The 11,874-nt window shown below is 35.6% G+C and overlaps 1 long non-coding RNA gene across 1 annotated transcript; it reads left to right on the top strand.

The window, feature by feature from the left end:
• Positions 1 to 7,936: 7,936 nt before the first annotated feature.
• On the top strand, positions 7,937 to 11,863 carry LOC148957776 (uncharacterized). The gene is made up of 2 exons (XR_016145095.1): positions 7,937 to 10,930; positions 11,206 to 11,863. It is a non-coding gene; the product is annotated as an uncharacterized LOC148957776 (long non-coding RNA).
• The last annotated feature ends 11 nt before the right edge of the window (positions 11,864 to 11,874 follow it).

The raw sequence follows: 11,874 nt of genomic DNA, 5'->3' as shown, positions 1-11,874 counted from the left end.
TTTTTCAATTTTTCAACAGAAAAGACGGGTAATTTGCTAAAGAATGTTCCTGAATGTCAGAATTCGTCGAAAGAGGGGCCGTTTGCATATAATTCTTACAAAGCTTTCAATGTTTTTCAATTTTTCAACAGAAAAGACGAGTAATTTGCTAAAGAATGTTCCTGAATGTCAAAATTCGTCCAAAGGGGGCCGTTTACATATAGTTCTTACAAAGCTTGCAATGTTTCACAATTTTACAGCAGAGAAGACAGTCATTTTACTGAAAATTCTCCTGAATGTCAAAATTCGTCCAAAGAGGGGACGTTTGCATATAATTCTTACAAAGCTTCCAATGTTTTTCAATTTTTCAACAGAAAAGACGGGTAATTTGCTAAAGAGTGTTCCTGAATGTCAAAATTCGTTGAAAAGGGGGCCGTTTGCATATAATTTTTACAAAGCTTCCAATGTTTTTCAATTTTTCAACAGAAAAGACGGGTAATTTGCTAAAGAATGTTCCTGAATGTCAGAATTCGTCGAAAGAGGGGCCGTTTGCATATAATTCTTACAAAGCTTTCAATGTTTTTCAATTTTTCAACAGAAAAGACGAGTAATTTGCTAAAGAATGTTCCTGAATGTCAAAATTCGTCCAAAGGGGGCCGTTTACATATAGTTCTTACAAAGCTTGCAATGTTTCACAATTTTTCAGCAGAGAAGACAGTCATTTTACTGAAAATTCTCCTGAATGTCAAAATTCGTCCAAAGAGGGGACGTTTGCATATAATTCTTACAAAGCTTCCAATGTTTTTCAATTTTTCAACAGAAAAGACGGGTAATTTGCTAAAGAGTGTTCCTGAATGTCAAAATTCGTTGAAAAGGGGGCCGTTTGCATATAATTTTTACAAAGCTTCCAATGTTTTTCAATTTTTCAACAAAAAAGACGGGTAATTTGCTAAAGAATGTTCCTGAATGTCAAAATTCGTCGAAAAGGGGGCCGTTTGCATATAGTTTTTACAAAGCTTCCAATGTTTTTCAATTTTTCAACAGAAAAGACGGGTAATTTGCTAAAGAATGTTCCTGAATTTCAAAATTCGTCGAAAAGGGGGCCGTTTGCATATAGTTTTTACAAAGCTTCCAATGTTTTTCAATTTTTCAACAGAAAAGACGGGTAATTTGCTAAAGAATGTTCCTGAATGTCAAAATTCGTCGAAAAGGGGGCCGTTTGCATATAATTTTTACAAAGCTTCCAATGTTTTCCAATTTTTCAACAGAAAAGACGGGTAATTTGCTAAAGAATGTTCCTGAATGTCAAAATTCGTCGAAAAGGGGGCCGTTTGCATATAGTTTTTACAAAGCTTCCAATGTTTTTCAATTTTTCAACAGAAAAGACGGGTAATTTGCTAAAGAATGTTCCCGAATGTCAAAATTCGTCGAAAAGGGGGCCGTTTGCATATAGTTTTTACAAAGCTTCCAATGTTTTTCAATTTTTCAACAGAAAAGACGGGTAATTTGCTAAAGAATGTTCCTGAATGTCAAAATCCGTTGAAAAGGGGGCCGTTTGCATATAATTTTTACAAAGCTTCCAATGTTTTTCAATTTTTCAACAGAAAAGACGGGTAATTTGCTAAAGAATGTTCCTGAATGTCAAAATTCGTCGAAAAGGGGGCCGTTTGCATATAGTTTTTACAAAGCTTCCAATGTTTTTCAATTTTTCAACAGAAAAGACGGGTAATTTGCTAAAGAATGTTCCTGAATTTCAAAATTCGTCGAAAAGGGGGCCGTTTGCATATAGTTTTTACAAAGCTTCCAATGTTTTTCAATTTTTCAACAGAAAAGACGGGTAATTTGCTAAAGAATGTTCCTGAATGTCAAAATTCGTTCAAAAGGGGGCCGTTTGCATATAATTTTTACAAAGCTTCCAATGTTTTTCAATTTTTCAACAGAAAAGACGGGTAATTTGCTAAAGAATGTTCCTGAATGTCAAAATTCGTCGAAAAGGGGGCCGTTTGCATATAGTTTTTACAAAGCTTCCAATGTTTTTCAATTTTTCAACAGAAAAGACGGGTAATTTGCTAAAGAATGTTCCTGAATGTCAGAATTCGTCGAAAGAGGGGCCGTTTGCATATAATTCTTACAAAGCTTTCAATGTTTTTCAATTTTTCAACAGAAAAGACGAGTAATTTGCTAAAGAATGTTCCTGAATGTCAAAATTCGTCCAAAGGGGGCCGTTTACATATAGTTCTTACAAAGCTTGCAATGTTTCACAATTTTACAGCAGAGAAGACAGTCATTTTACTGAAAATTCTCCTGAATGTCAAAATTCGTCCAAAGAGGGGACGTTTGCATATAATTCTTACAAAGCTTCCAATGTTTTTCAATTTTTCAACAGAAAAGACGGGTAATTTGCTAAAGAGTGTTCCTGAATGTCAAAATTCGTTGAAAAGGGGGCCGTTTGCATATAATTTTTACAAAGCTTCCAATGTTTTTCAATTTTTCAACAGAAAAGACGGGTAATTTGCTAAAGAATGTTCCTGAATGTCAGAATTCGTCGAAAGAGGGGCCGTTTGCATATAATTCTTACAAAGCTTTCAATGTTTTTCAATTTTTCAACAGAAAAGACGAGTAATTTGCTAAAGAATGTTCCTGAATGTCAAAATTCGTCCAAAGGGGGCCGTTTACATATAGTTCTTACAAAGCTTGCAATGTTTCACAATTTTTCAGCAGAGAAGACAGTCATTTTACTGAAAATTCTCCTGAATGTCAAAATTCGTCCAAAGAGGGGACGTTTGCATATAATTCTTACAAAGCTTCCAATGTTTTTCAATTTTTCAACAGAAAAGACGGGTAATTTGCTAAAGAGTGTTCCTGAATGTCAAAATTCGTTGAAAAGGGGGCCGTTTGCATATAATTTTTACAAAGCTTCCAATGTTTTTCAATTTTTCAACAAAAAAGACGGGTAATTTGCTAAAGAATGTTCCTGAATGTCAAAATTCGTCGAAAAGGGGGCCGTTTGCATATAGTTTTTACAAAGCTTCCAATGTTTTTCAATTTTTCAACAGAAAAGACGGGTAATTTGCTAAAGAATGTTCCTGAATTTCAAAATTCGTCGAAAAGGGGGCCGTTTGCATATAGTTTTTACAAAGCTTCCAATGTTTTTCAATTTTTCAACAGAAAAGACGGGTAATTTGCTAAAGAATGTTCCTGAATGTCAAAATTCGTCGAAAAGGGGACCGTTTGCATATAATTTTTACAAAGCTTCCAATGTTTTCCAATCTTTCAACAGAAAAGACGGGTAATTTGCTAAAGAATGTTCCTTAATGTCAAAATTCGTCGAAAAGGGGGCCATTTGCATATAGTTTTTACAAAGCTTCCAATGTTTTTAAATTTTTCAACAGAAAAGACGGCTAATTTCCTAAAGAATGTTCCTGAATGTCAAAATTCGTCGAAAAAGGGGCCGTTTGCATATAGTTTTTACAAAGCTTCCAATTTTTCTCAATTTTTCAACAGAAAAGACGGCTAATTTCCTAAAGAATGTTCCTGAATGTCAAAATTCGTCGAAAAGGGGGCCGTTTACATATAGTTTTTACAAAGCTTCCAATGTTTTTCAATTTTTCAACAGAAAAGACAGGTAATTTGCTAAAGAATGTTCCTGAATGTCAAAATTCGTCGAAAAGGGGGCCGTTTGCATATAGTTTTTACAAAGCTTCCAATGTTTTTCAATTTTTCAACAGAAAAGACGGGTAATTTGCTAAAGAATGTTCCTGAATGTCAAAATTCGTGGAAAAGGGGGCCGTTTGCATATAGTTTTTACAAAGCTTCCAATGTTTTTCAATTTTTCAACAGAAAAGACTGGTAATTTGCTAAAGAATGTTCCTGAATGTCAAAATTCGTCGAAAAGGGGGCCGTTTGCATATAGTTTTTACAAAGCTTCCAATGTTTTCCAATCTTTCAACAGAAAAGACGGGTAATTTGCTAAAGAATGTTCCTTAATGTCAAAATTCGTCGAAAAGGGGGCCGTTTGCATATAGTTTTTACAAAGCTTCTAATGTTTTTCAATTTTTCAACAGAAAAGAGGGCTAATTTCCTAAAGAATGTTCCTGAATGTCAAAATTCGTCGAAAAAGGGGCCGTTTGCATATAGTTTTTACAAAGCTTCCAATGTTTCTCAATTTTTCAACAGAAAAGATGGCTAATTTCCTAAAGAATGTTCCTGAATGTCAAAATTCGTCGAAAAGGGGGCCGTTTGCATATAGCTTTTACAAAGCTTCCAATGTTTTTCAATTTTTCAACAGAAAAGACGGGTAATTTGCTAAAGAATGTTCCTGAATGTCAAAATTCGTCGAAAAGGGGGCCGTTTGCATATAGTTTTTACAAAGCTTCCAATGTTTTTCAATTTTTCAACAGAAAAGACGGGTAATTTGCTAAAGAATGTTCCTGAATGTCAAAATTCGTCGAAAAGGGGGCCGTTTGCATATAATTTTTACAAAGCTTCCAATGTTTTCCAATCTTTCAACAGAAAAGACGGGTAATTTGCTAAAGAATGTTCCTTAATGTCAAAATTCGTCGAAAAGGGGGCCGTTTGCATATAGTTTTTACAAAGCTTCCAATGTTTTTCAATTTTTCAACAGAAAAGACGGGTAATTTGCTAAAGAATGTTCCTGAATGTCAAAATTCGTCGAAAAGGGGGCCGTTTGCATATAATTTTTACAAAGCTTCCAATGTTTTTCAATTTTTCAACAGAAAAGACGGCTAATTTCCTAAAGAATGTTCCTGAATGTCAAAATTCGTCGAAAGAGGGGCCGTTTGCATATAGTTTTTACAAAGCTTCCAATGTTTCTCAATTTTTCAACAGAAAAGACGGCTAATTTCCTAAAGAATGTTCCTGAATGTCAAAATTCGTGGAAAAGGGGGCCGTTTGCATATAGTTTTTACAAAGCTTCCAATGTTTTTCAATTTTTCAACAGAAAAGACGGGTAATTTGCTAAAGAATGTTCCTGAATGTCAAAATTCGTGGAAAAGGGGGCCGTTTGCATATAGTTTTTACAAAGCTTCCAATGTTTTTCAATTTTTCAACAGAAAAGACGGGTAATTTGCTAAAGAATGTTCCTGAATGTCAAAATTCGTCGAAAAGGGGGCCGTTTGCATATAATTTTTACAAAGCTTCCAATGTTTTCCAATCTTTCAACAGAAAAGACGGGTAATTTGCTAAAGAATGTTCCTTAACAGAAAAGACGGGTAATTTGCTAAAGAATGTTCCTGAATGTCAAAATTGGTCGAAAAGGGGGCCGTTTGCGTATAGTTTTTACAAAGCTTCCAATGTATTTCAATTTTTCAACAGAAAAGACGGGTAATTTGCTAAAGAATGTTCCTGAATGTCAAAATTTGTCGAAAAAGGTACCGTTTGCATATAGTTTTTACAAAGCTTCCAATGTTTTTCAATTTTTCAACAGAAAAGACGGGTAATTTGCTAAAGAATGTTCCTGAATGTCAAAATTCGTCGAAAAAGGGGGCCGTTTGCATATAGTTTTTACAAAGCTTCCAATGTTTTTCAATTTTTCAACAGAAAAGACGGGTAATTTGCTAAAGAGTGTTCCTGAATGTCAAAATTCGTTGAAAAGGGGGCCGTTTGCATATAATTTTTACAAAGCTTCCAATGTTTTTCAATTTTTCAGCAGAGAAGACAGTCATTTTACTGAAAATTCTCCTGAATGTCAAAATTCGTTCAAAAGGGGGCCGTTTGCATATAATTTTTACAAAGCTTCCAATGTTTTTCAATTTTTCAACAGAAAAGACGGGTAATTTGCTAAAGAATGTTCCTGAATGTCAAAATTCGTCGAAAAGGGGGCCGTTTGCATATAGTTTTTACAAAGCTTCCAATGTTTTTCAATTTTTCAACAGAAAAGACGGGTAATTTCCTAAAGAATGTTCCTGAATGTCAAAATTCGTCGAAAGAGGGGCCGTTTGCATATAATTCTTACAAAGCTTCCAATGTTTTTCAATTTTTCAACAGAAAAGACGAGTAATTTGCTAAAGAATGTTCCTGAATGTCAAAATTCGTCCAAAGGGGGCCGTTTACATATAGTTCTTACAAAGCTTGCAATGTTTCACAATTTTTCAGCAGAGAAGACAGTCATTTTACTGAAAATTCTCCTGAATGTCAAAATTCGTCCAAAGGGGGGACGTTTGCATATAATTCTTACAAAGCTTCCAATGTTTTTCAATTTTTCAACAGAAAAGACGGGTAATTTGCTAAAGAATGTTCCTGAATGTCAAAATTCGTCGAAAAAGGGGGCCGTTTGCATATAATTTTTACAAAGCTTCCAATGTTTTTCAATTTTTCAGCAGAGAAGACAGTCATTTTACTGAAAATTCTCCTGAATGTCAAAATTCGTCCAAAGGGGGGACGTTTGCATATAATTCTTACAAAGCTTCCAATGTTTTTCAATTTTTCAACAGAAAAGACGGGTAATTTCCTAAAGAATGTTCCTGAATGTCAAAATTCGTCGAAAAAGGGGGCCGTTTGCATATAGTTTTTACAAAGCTTCCAATGTTTTTCAATTTTTCAACAGAAAAGACGGGTAATTTGCTAAAGAGTGTTCCTGAATGTCAAAATTCGTTGAAAAGGGGGCCGTTTGCATATAATTTTTACAAAGCTTCCAATGTTTTTCAATTTTTCAACAGAAAAGACGGGTAATTTGCTAAAGAATGTTCCTGAATGTCAAAATTCGTCGAAAAGGGGGCCGTTTACATATAGTTTTTACAAAGCTTGCAATGTTTTACAATTTTTCAACAGAGAAGACAGTCATTTTACTGAAAATTCTCCTGAATGTCAAAATTCGTCCAAAAAGGGGACGTTTGCATATAATTCTTACAAAGCTTCCAATGTTTTCCAATTTTTCAACAGAGACGACAGTCATTTTACTGAAAATCTTTCTGAATGTCAAAATTCGTCCAAAGGGTGTGCCGATTTGGGCACTTTAGTTTAGCCTCGTTTAGGCTTCAGAGCACGTTTTGTTAGGTTTCTTAGAGAAGAGCGAATCGCTATTAAATCGTGAGCAATAAACAATCGAAAACGATCAAAAGTGAGTCTATATATCACACAAACTGGTATATTAGTTGCGACCCTGCCAGGACAGGTCTGGTAAGACTAGATTAACCGCTATTTTTCGTTTGTAAAAAATTTATGGCCTAGTCATAGCAAGGTCATACATGATTACACTGTAGTCAAGTGAAAGAGGCCCCCAGTAAGTTAGAATGTCTTTATCTAATACTAGTGCTCAGGGAGAGGTTGAGAACAGCCGGGAGGTGACCGAAGGTGTAGGTAATGGTGAAAGACAAAGTTTAGAGAGGGAAATTGACATTGAATTAACGAAGCTGACATTTATTCGGAGGAAACTGATGACCTGATTCAGGACAATGTATTGAAGAGGTCAAGGTAGTTTCGAAAAGAATGGAAAGTTTACAAGGTAAAATATTAGCCTTAAGTTCTCAAATACAAGAACTGAAAATCAGCGAGGAAGAAACAAGTAGAGAAGTTAGACAATGGAAAGAGGACATTAAGGAAAGGTATACGCCGCCATTGATTGAGCAGAAGGAAAAGCTAGCGAATGTTTTGAAAGAACAGCAAAATAGACAAGTACTAGACAAAGAGAGATTATTAGGGAGTCACAGCTCTATTGTTTCGCTAATTAGTGGGGGTATGGCACCCCCCATGGCCCCCTTCGTCAGAGGCCCTGTGACATCCCCTGCTTGCAGAGGAGTTATCCAAATTTACCCCCACTCCCGAGAGTCTTTGATTGTAAAGAAAGGCAAAGTATTCACACTCTTCATTTCTAGATTTATCCCCCCCCCCCTTATTTCTGTCGCTGACGCACAAATTAGCTAGTTTAGTTTATTATCTAAACTCTAAAATAATTTACAATTTGCATAGTGTTCTTGGTTGTTTGAAACATGCTAATTTAAAGGTAATGTGTCCATATAAAAGGACTGCGTATACCCAACTTGTCAAGCCACCTATCAAAAGAACGGTTTGCGATTGGTTAGTATTCTTGCGATGCAAAACTGCTCACATGAAAAGCTAACCTCGCAGCAGTATAGATAAACAAAACGACCGTAATGGCTGGGGCGATGACATGAAAAATCACATGTTTCTGAAAACCCCCGCAGAGTTACTTGCTTTAGCTGGACACATTACCTTAGCTAAACAACTGGCAAGGAAAAAGACAGGGGCAGAACTGATGCTATTTACTGAAAACCCTTGCTCATTTAAACATATCATAGACTGGTCTAAGTGGAGTCATATTTTTGATAAGGTTATTTGTCACTTCCAAAAAAGGAAGTGATACTGTTACATTAAGATTACCAGAATTCTGTAACTATGTCTTCTTCATCCTAAGAAATCCCTTTGCCTATCTTAAATAATGACTCCTTAGAATAAAAGTTTTTGGTGGGGTTGGATCAAGCAAATGTTATTTTTTATTTTAAAAATGGCTGAATGAAGAATTAAAATTTTTTCTTTAACTTGCATGTCACTGAACAGAACAGTGAAAGATTACTTTAGTTATCAAAATGGGAAAATTAAGGGTGGACAGACCACTTTTAGGTATTCACTGTTAAACAAACATCCCCTTTAAATAATGCACATACATCTGCAAAAATGGTCAATCAGATAACTCCAGTGAATGCCTTTTGTTCTTGATTTATTAGGGAAAGTGAAGGAAAATTCGAGTAAAAGAAACAAAATTTGTTGGTTCTTATGAAGTAACCTATAGCATTTTAAGCACTATCTTTTGACTGCTGAACTAAAAAAAAATGCTTACTTAAAGCATGCAGCCTTTATAAATAGCAGAGATTGAATGAAGCCTTCTGTATTTCATACTTTGAGCTGGAGTTGCAGTGTTGGTGAACAAATTTATATTAGGGGGAGGGGTGCTGCCCGTAGTGTTACTTCCCATTCAGCAAATAGTTCTAAAGGAAATGTAGTAGAGTATTATTGAAAATATGCTACTTGCACAAACTGTAGTCATGATGCAGTCCATGCTGTAGTTATAAAAGAATATTATGCAGTGATGAATGATTAATGTTGAATAAAATTATCTAAAGCTCGGAAAAGAATGCGTTGAATCAACAAAATCAAAATATACACTGCTGTTGGCAATCAAATTAATTATAAATACTTTGACCAATGCAAAATATATCCTGACAGTTGTGGACATGCATCCCATGGTAACTTTCTAAGTTCATTTGTTTCTTGCTTCTTGACATGATGAGTTTATTTAGAAAAAGACATAAGCAACAATTTTGTGCAACAACTCCAAATAGTCCTGCCCAATATAAAAAATTATCAGGTTGTTAGCTGTATGTGGGACTCATGGCCCATGGGCCTTTAAAGCACAAAATTTAAGATATTTCAATCTGGATACCGTTTTTACAAAAATTCTTGCTCCTATGCAATTGGCAGCAAAGCAGTTGTTTCAAACAAATAAAAATAGATTAAGGAGAAGAGGCATTATCATCAGAATTTGAAGTGCGAGATTTTTCAAGAAAACAAACGGATTTCCAGGGGCTTTCAAAAACAAAACAATGGGATTTTCAACCAAAGGTGCATCCGATTTCCAGGGAGTTATTTTTTCCTCGTGGTAATTTGCGATTCTGGTTGTTACGCGTAGCTGCGATACAGGCCTAATGCAGACTGACAGCATCCTGGCATAGACAACAATTGTAAGAGTGTATGGTCAATTGAAATTTTTTCCCTTGCTCGTCTGTTGAATATTGATGCCTAGCTCACTTAGAATCGCTCCTCGGTTCACTTTGCGTTGAGATAGAAGTTTCTCAAACTTTCCCTCAAAAACGCTGGCATTCCCGAACCTTACTGCGCATGTTCCATCAATACATTTTTTCAAAAGTCTCGTTTGCATTTCAAACTTTGGCCGTTCGTATCCCCAACAAGTATGCTCAATAGTGCGAGATAGAATTTCAAATTGAAGACCAGGCCCTGTTGGTTACAAGACAGCTTGGGAAAGATTGGCAAAATAGTATGGTCAAACTCAAATGATAGTAAAGGCACATGTCAATGAGATTATCAATTTGCCTGTGATACGAGGTACAAGTTACTGGAAGATATCAAGTTTTTATGAGAAACTTAGCAAGAGCTTTGATGCACTACAAACACTAGGAAAGGGAGATCAGGGGCGGATCCAGACTGACTTACCCGACTTACAGAAGTCAGTCAAAAAATGTTCAAACTGTAGCAATTGAGCAGAAATGGTCTACATGAACCCTCAAAAAAAAATTTTTCTCATGTCTCACTTGCGTTATTGATCTATTTTAATATTCTCTATAGCTCCTGTTCAAAATCATCAGATCTGTCAGCTGTAGGATCAACAGTTTTCTATAAAATGACCGACGAGATGATCCATGAATAAATTCTCCTATAGAAATACACAGCTCAATGCATAAATCATTAGAACAAAGATGTTAGGGTGAAAACTTGCAATGTCATTGGTAAGTCAGTCGAATAAATTAGGAATCTGCGCGGTCATCTTTTAACAAAGATTTTCTGCACCATGCTACGTAAAATGCTATTGTTCTCGTAAGTCAGTAGAGGCGATGTATGATCAATAAGGCAAATAATTTTTACAGGGGTCAGTATGAGAAATATTTTGGGGTCCAGGCGATGTATGGATTTTAAGACTGACTTCCACCATAGTCATAAGAAAAGAGATAGTCTGGAAGCGAACAATGGCCTTTTGTGTCGTCCTTTGTTTGGCAACTACGATGTTGAACGAGCAACAACAACAACGCGCGAGTGCAATTAAAGTTTTTTAATGGCGGGGTTACAATCAAGTGACTTTGTTGTTGGCGAAGATTTTGACGTGTTATTCGACTTCTGTGACGATGAATGGCTCGACGGAGATATTGAAATACAGCAGCAACTAATCTGCATCGGAGAAGAGGTGCGTATTATGTATAAATCTGCTATAAAAGGGATACAATCTCTTTGATTCGAATACGCTTAGGCTAATCAAGACTAAAATGTAAATTGCAGCTCGCAGTTCCTATCTTTATTTGCAGTTAAAAAAACATTTGTTAATTTCACCTTCCTGTCGTTACTTTTTACTGTTTTTCATCAATATGCCTTTTTTCATTCTTTTCTTTTAAGCAGTGTCAATACCAACTAGGAAAATAAATATCTTGATGTATGTTACATGGTCATTTGATTGCTTCTCAGGTAACCGATGAACAGCCAATTATACAATGCAATCAGTGTACCAGAAAATATAAGACCAAACGTGGTTTAGCACGCCATTGTAAAAATAAACACAAGGAAGTATTGCTTAATTGAGTCCTTTGGATCTGCAAGAGACGAATATCTTGCTAACAGAGTTGATAAATTTTTGTCTTGCAAAACTGTGTGGATTTGCAGTTGACAAAGACATTCAAGAAACTCATCAATTGAATGAAGGCAAAGAATTCACAAAGAGAGAAATTGATGCATTGGAGTATGTGGCTGGATACTGTTTCAAGAAAATCTATCTTAAGATAAGAAATAGCAAGCACTGGGAATCCGATTTAAGCCAACAATATCTTAGCATTTTGAGGGCTATTAAAACTGACACTCCTTAGACACTGGTTGACATAAAAAACAGAGGAGGGCTATGGAAAGTTAATCAAAAAGCCATTCAGGTGTTGAAAAAAGAAGAGGTCATCTTTTGCCGCTCTTCCTCTAGACAAAATATATGCAAGAAAAGCATCAATGCCAAACAAATTGTTGAAGCCATTATGATGGACCCACTGGTGAAATCAAATCTTGCTTTTCTTGCATCAAGTTCAGAGCTCAGTGTGGACAAAGAAGTTGCAAAGAATCTCTTTGAACATGTTATTCATCTCTTCATCACAC

The sequence above is a fragment of the Rhopilema esculentum genome, chromosome 20 (genome assembly GCF_057945365.1).
Source record: "Rhopilema esculentum isolate cy_ngs chromosome 20, ASM5794536v1, whole genome shotgun sequence".
Taxonomy (NCBI): Eukaryota; Metazoa; Cnidaria; class Scyphozoa; order Rhizostomeae; family Rhizostomatidae; genus Rhopilema; species Rhopilema esculentum.
Note: the sequence above shows the minus strand (reverse complement) of the source record. Positions and strands in the feature narration are given on the sequence as shown.